At 42.6% G+C, this 7,458-nt stretch overlaps 1 long non-coding RNA gene across 1 annotated transcript; it reads left to right on the top strand.

Moving 5' to 3' along the window:
• Window positions 1–5,008: 5,008 nt before the first annotated feature.
• On the top strand, window positions 5,009–6,305 carry LOC111693102. The gene is made up of 2 exons (XR_002763327.1): window positions 5,009–5,527; window positions 5,624–6,305. It is a non-coding gene; the product is annotated as an uncharacterized LOC111693102 (long non-coding RNA).
• The last annotated feature ends 1,153 nt before the right edge of the window (window positions 6,306–7,458 follow it).

Here is a 7,458-nt window from a genome sequence, read left to right as displayed (position 1 = left end):
TACCTTTAGCAGAAAACATTTTTAGGGGCGCCTATGAAACTCATTAAATTTAATTGCTAGGCGTTTTTATACATATTCAACTAACTTCAGAAAGACTATAATCATTCGTATAAAATAAAATGGTTCACATCACAGCCTGCGTTGAGTCATCGACATAATACACACATCGATGTTCAGGGCTCACTACGAGGACGAAGCAGGATGGATTTTGATTTTGATGGTCGATCATACGAGATGGTCGATCATACGAGACCAGTGTGGATTTGCTGCAGACTAATAATGACAATTATGTCGGTTCATATGTCCTGTGTTGTGAAATATAGCTTCATCCGGGAACATAACGTATCTACAGAAATGTGGGTCATGACGTAATATTGGTGGAGTTCAATTACAAAATTCTAATGTCCACGAGCAGTCAATTCTTGGGTTGAAGTAATATGGTAAGGGTGAAATGTATGGAGTTTGTAGAATTCTTTTAGCCGTTGATCTTCTTTCACTCTTATTGCTAACCTCCGGCTTTTGAATGAATTGTCAACAAACGTCACCAAATTATATTTTATGCCAAAACCTACTATTAACTATCAAATTTCGCGAACCACGCGGTATTTCTCCCTCATAACTGTAAGCCGTTAAATGAAAATCTATTTCCTACCGCTTTTAACAAAACTAATTCTTGTTTGCCAAATTTTCGCATTTCTCGCGCAACTACCTCCAGACTAGCGATCCGCGACACCACCCTCCTTCCAGACGAGTATCCAGCGGATCCACGAGTCTCTTTTCCTATATCTTATACAATACTAGTCTACTTAATCAACGTAATTACAATAGTCAACTTAATTACAGTAGTCAACTTAATTACAATAGATACAAATGATTAAACATGTCACTTAAGGGAACAAACCCACTATACAGACATATGATTTCGTGGGAAGCTCTTCTTCCAGCAAATCTTTTATTTCTAATGGTCGCTCAAAACTTCTTTTCCTCATCTCGTAATCATATGTCGTCGGTCGGTGTAGATCTGAAACAAGGGGGCCAGCTTTAATTGGGGAGTTTAGAGGAGGGAAGTATACTTTCCTGTTTAAATATAACTCCTGGGCCTCTCCTCGACTCGTACTGGAGTCTTCCCTTGCATCTAGTTCCGGTCGAGTTGTATCGTCTGTACGCCGTTTCTTTATTCCAGATGACCCTGGCTGGGGAGATACGTCACGTCGGTCGGGGATCTTTCTTTTATCCTCGATATGTCTTCTAATCGGGTCGCCATGTACGGAATCTGGATAAGCGTACGAATCTGATACTTCGCTACCGGTATCCGAACCTTCTTCTTCGTGACCACGCTCGGTAATGTCTATGTCTGGATCTATCGCTATCGGGTCTACTTCGGGGTTTGTTATGTTTAATTCACGGTCTTCCTCGGGAAAATGCATCGGGTCAACGTCCGCGTCTATCTGGTGTTCCCGTTCTACCCACGGTCGAAGATCGTCAATGTGTATTAACGTTAACACATTGTTCTTTTCGACTTCGTATACATTCAAACCGCAAACACGCACAAGGGAAGGGGTGCAGACCAAGGTAGGCCTAACGGAATCCTTGTGTTCGCCGGCTGTCGTACCAATACTTTATCCCCAATCTGTAACCGCACTTTCGTGTTTCGTTGTGGATACAAGTCTCTGTTGAAAATAATCTGTCTCTCGCGAATCCGGCGTAACCTTCTCTGACCCGGGTCATTTCGCACTTGTCTACGCACTTCCGGGTGTCGCCACTCACCGTTAGTGGCGCGCCCAACAAAGCCACACTGGGACTGGTACCGATCGCGGAATTGGCATATGTCTCCATTCCGTCTGTCTTCTCCGTGCTTATCAGAATGGACAACTTTTTTACCTCCTGGTTCCTGCGTTCCACAGGATTCGCACGCTGGTGGTATGCAGGAGAGAAGTATTGGGTTATAAAATTCTTGTTCAAATAACGAGTAAATGCTCCACTTCGAAATGTGGGCCCATTATCACTAATTATCGATTCTGGGTAACCCCAACGATCGAATACTTGTTCCAAGAAATCTATCATGATTCTGGGTCGCATTTTGGGTACTGAAATGGCCTCAACCCATTTCGAGCAAAGGTCCATCAACGCTAATAGGAATCTATTCTTTCGCACTGTCTCTCGATATGGGCCCATGATGTCCACACTCACAGTTTGCCAGGGCCTCTACGGCGGCCTGGTCTTTAACGGTGCCCTCTCTTGCACAGCTCCTCCTCTTTTAGTCGACGCGCAGACCAGACAGTGGCGAACATGGGTCTTCACTTGTCTCCTAACTGCTGGCCAATAATGTAAGTCGATAATTTTTCGCAAAGTTTGATCCCGTTCAGGATGACCTGCCCTGGGACTGTCATGAAATTCGTCAATGACTCGCAACCAAAATTCCAATGGTACAACCAAGCGCAATCTCCCTTCTTCTCCCACATTCCACACTAAATTCTCTTGTACAACATACTGGTCCCTTAATGTCCTTTGCCACGATGCTGTGGCTTCCTCGTCTCCATTTTGCAGCCGTTGGATCCTTATTTTTATAGCGGCATACTCAGGAATGTAGAGTTGAGCTCGAACTATACTATCTATTTGATTGATGGAAATGAGTTGTAAGGACATCGGGGGTATACGGGAAGCATTTTCTACATTAGGTCTCAGGTCTTGATCGGTGGTGGTCAATATTAATAGTATTCACCAGATTAGGTGATGGAGGACTTAATCTTATCCTCATCGAAGGGCTTCAATACGTCATCACTTGGATTCCTACTTAGGAAGTCAGGGAGATTATTGTTCCTACCTGGGCAATGTTCTACAGAGAAATTAAACTCTTGTAAAAGCAATGCGTGTCTAGTCAGCTTTGCCCTCTCCTCCTTGTACCGATCCAACAACAATAATGCGCGGCTATCCGTCCTTAAGATAAAACCTCTATTCTCGAGTAGGGGCCTATATCGTTTGCATGCCCAAACAGCGGCCAGGACCTCCTGCTCATTACGGTGGTACCTAGTCTCGGCACCACTGAATTTAGCGCTCGTACATGAAATTATTAGTTTTTGTCCCTTATCACCCTCTTGGTACAGCACGGCTCCCATGCCGACTGTACATGCATCAGTGTGTAATATAAATTTTCTACCAAAATCAGGTCTTTTTAGCTCTAATGATCTGAGTAGGGCGTGTTGTAACGCCTGAAAAGACTGTTCCGCCTCTGGGGTCCAATTAAACTTCTGCAGTTTCTTTTGCGTCGTCGGGCTTTTAAATTGTCGGATCTTTTCTAAGTGTTTGGATTGCGCCTCGTTATGGGACGCCGTTATTCTATGTCCCAGGTAATTCAAGGCCTCCATCCCAAATCTACACTTTCTTAACGAGCAGATTAAACCGTGACACCTCAGTCGCTCCAGAACCAGGTGGAGATGTCGTCTGTGCTCTTCTCTTGTTCGGGAATATCGTCTAGGTAGACGTTTACGAATTGATTTATATATCCAGATAATACTCCTGCCATCAAGCGTCGAAACGTAAACGTTGCGTTTTTAAGCCCAAACGGCATTACCACAAATTCATAACGCATCGTCGGGTGTGTCAAACGCTGTCATTGGTGTACTGGCAGGCTCCATGGGTACCTGCCAGTACCCGCTCTTAAGGTCTAAAGTCGTGAATACAGTTGCGTTCCCTAGGTCCTTTAGTATATCCAGTATTGGAGGCAACACTGATACCTCATTTTCCGTAATGCTGTTAAGTTGTCTGTAGTCAGAGACAGAACCAGTTTGTACCATCTGGTTTCTTCGTCGGATAATACCTGCCTTTAACATCTGGTCTACTTCATCTGCAATTATTCTCCTCTTTTCTGGTGAGAATTTATACCTCTTAATCTGATATGGTCGATTATCATGTAATTTAATCTAATGCTGCACTAAGTTTGTACAGGGGCGCGCCAAATCCTCGCGAAATACATCAGGGAACTCATCAAAATTATCTCGTAATGCGGTATCCACTCTGTAAGGCAGTTTCCCTCGTCGAGTAGTACCGGTCCGCATAATGTCTCTTGATCCCTTCTCATATGCCAATATACAGTCCTTCTATGTTGCTTCCCGTAGTATAATCCTTGTTTATGGTCAATTGTGGCCTCCTCCTCTCTCAACCATTCCATGCCCAAAACAAAGTCCTCCTTCAACTCATCCATTAAATATACCAGGACTTTTACTTCATGGCCTCCTATTTCTATCTGGACTTCGGTTGGTCCCGTAGCCCACACTCTCTGACCGTTGGCCAGCCAAATATTCTTTCCATTTCTTAATGCTTCTCCTTCAGCGCGGTCATTTCTTTGTCTTTATACTTTATCAAGATACGTGGTAAATCACTTCTTCCAGGTCGTTCTTGTAGGGAGCCCACCTCCAAGGATCCACTGCTGGCTCCGGTGCGGTGATCCTTAACTAATTTTGCTGCTGCCTAGGTCCCCGGACCTGTTCCGGCTCTGGTCCAGGTTCTCCATGTTCCCTAATATCGGGTAATGGACGTCGATTCCCTTCCCTACTTGGCCCTGCAACGGCTCTTCTTGGACACTCTCGTGCCCAATGATCCCCGTTACAAATCCTACAACTGACATTCGTCGGTCTTCCTCTCGGTCCAGCCGGTACTAACTCTTGTGCCATCGGATTACTTACAACTTTTCTATCGTCATGTAAAAATTGAATTTGTAACGCTACCTCGTGGGCCATTCTCACGTGCTCTTCCATGCCCCCCACTACTCGGCCAACCCTCGCCATCTGAATCTCGGGCCTCATTAAAACTCTCAGTTGTGGCACTAACATGTGTGCAGGTATTTCAACTTCTAATCGTCTATATAACTCCATTTTTTGTGCTATGAATACGGTCACTTCCTCTTTTCGCTGATTTTTACAAAACAGGTCCTGTTGCAATTTCAGCCTTACTTAGTAAGTTTGTTACGGTTTAATTTTGCGGTAGCGTAAATCATCACAATTGCGTTTAATCGCATTGTATCGCCTTCTTTGGTTACCTCGCTACCTTTGGTTCCTCGCGCTTGCCGCGGTCGAATTCCGGCCACCCGTATGCTTAGTCCGTTTTCAATTCGCGACAGTGGTACCACGGCCACTGAAAGGAATTTCTCCGTCGCGCGGTGTTCGTTCCCTCCCCCTACCAATTTCTGGTTTCCGTTCTGATTCTCGCTGTGACTGTCAAAGGCGAAATGGCTGCATGTTCTTTGATGGAAAATTTGTGCATTATTTGAAGCATCCGCAAGGGATACTTTTTCATCGAGGCTCTAAATAATTCTCTAGTGTAGTGTGGTTGTCTGGATACCGTATTTTCTCGTTTGATGGAGAATTAAACTATTTTGGGAAATAGACAGCACATTTCGACCTTACGAGCTGAAGGTACAGAAGTTGAGCCCGTTTTATTAATCGAAGCTATCAGTTTCCGTCAGTAGAAGGCCCTCGTCGAGAGTGGAGGTTCGACCTCCCTTCTGTGGAAAAAAACCCTTAGTAAAAAGGTAATTTTTCTTCTCATTATTTTCACCTAGTTATACAGAGCATGCAGTGTTCTCGTGATTTAGTTTTACCGTTATTACAACCGTATTTCTATACAGGGTTTTTTTTTCTGCTTCCTCTTTCATCACCTCCGTCCTTTGGTATGTTTATTTTCTGCCTCCCCACGTCGACTGTGACGAGTTTGATTATTGTTGGCGGAACCCCTGCTTGGTGAACTATCACCCATACGCCCCATGTGGTTTGGTGGACCTTGGCGCGGACGTCCTTCGATTTAGACAGCTAGAACTTCACCCCTCGATCCCGAGACAGGGCGACCCTGTACCAGTAACACCCCAGCAGTCATACCGAGTGAAAAAACTGATAAGTATAGCGAGTAGTTAAGGTTTTGTTGGCAACGTCTTGTTAATGTACTGTTTGTTCCTTTATATACCTAATTTGTCATTATTTACATATACGGAGTGTCTACCTTGCGAGACCCTCTCGTTAGTTATTGTTTGTGCCATTAGATACATTATTTGTCATTATTTACATTTACAGAGTGTCTACCTTGCGAGACCCTCTTGTTAATTACTGTTTGCGACATTATATACACCATTTGTCATTATTTACATATACAGAGTGTCTACCTTGCGAGACTCTCTTGTTAATTACTGTTTGTGACATTATATACATCATTTGTCATTATTCACACCTACAGAGTGTCTACCTTACGAGGCCATTCCGCTAATTAACCGTAGTATATTCTATTTATTATTCACTAATAAATTGTTTGTTGGGGAATTGCCTGGTTTTATTTCTCGGACAAGGAATATTCTTGAATAACTGTCTCAGCTCAAGCTTTGGTTTTTTATGTTTATTTAGAGTCATCTTCTCGTCTGGGCAATTGGCTGGCCACCGCCAGGTAAAACGACCCTGAGGAGATCTAGTGAGAGAGAGCTAGTCTATACTAGGTCCTCCGGGCAGGCCTAGGATTTGACTTACCTTTTTTTTTTGCTACACTCTTTTGCCCAGTGTAGAATCTCCCGCTAGAGGGAGTCGTAGCAAAGGTTTCATCTAATTCTTCGTGTCTTATAATCAGAAGCAATAAATTGACAAAACTTAGCCGTCGCTGCCATTTAGGACACTTAGAAGGACATTCCAAAAATTGGGAAACATACTGAATAATTATACTCGTAAACAATTCTAGCCATCTGGTAAGCATCTATTCAAGACGAGAAGAAAGAAAAAAATGATATTTGTTCATCTCGGTCTCCTTAGATTTTCTTTTTTGGAAAAACAATGCGGTCATTGAAGGCTTCACTCCTTCGGAGGCGTATTTTTCGTAATAATTTCAATAAGTTTAATACCTTTATTCTGGACTAAAAAATGCTAGAACTATTAATAACGTATATATATTTTTTAATGACAATCACTGCATTGATTATTATCATAAAAATGTTTGTAAAAATCGAGATTCGTATGACAGATATACCTACATTTATAATATCGCTTTGATGTAAGCAGCGATATGTTCAAAAATATCTTAAGTGGAATCAGTACCTTGAAAAGTAAAAAAAAGTTATTATTTAAATTCTTGATATTTGGTTTTCCCGATAACGTAAGTCGAAGAAATTAAACGATTTATTTCAGAGGAATGAGAAATATTACATAACATAAACCTGTATAGTTTTTGCATGATTTATAATCCATTGCATGCTAATATGTGAAAACATTCATGTTTCGGCAATGGTCTCAACACAGACAATATAACATATCGCTCCAAACCGTGTGTTAAGTGCTGGAAATCCGCAACACAAAAAGGATGCAGGGTCTTCTTAGCTAGCATCCAGCAAAAAAATTTAGCGTGGTAACTCTTCTACTCGGTAATAGGAGACAGTTCTAGCGGTGGCATTGTTGCCAAGTAATAACTGGTCATACAAATAAATTTAATGCA

This window comes from Anoplophora glabripennis, unplaced genomic scaffold (assembly GCF_000390285.2).
Source record: "Anoplophora glabripennis isolate ALB-LARVAE unplaced genomic scaffold, Agla_2.0 scaffold1239, whole genome shotgun sequence".
Classification (NCBI taxonomy): domain Eukaryota; kingdom Metazoa; phylum Arthropoda; class Insecta; order Coleoptera; family Cerambycidae; genus Anoplophora; species Anoplophora glabripennis.
Note: the sequence above shows the minus strand (reverse complement) of the source record. Positions and strands in the feature narration are given on the sequence as shown.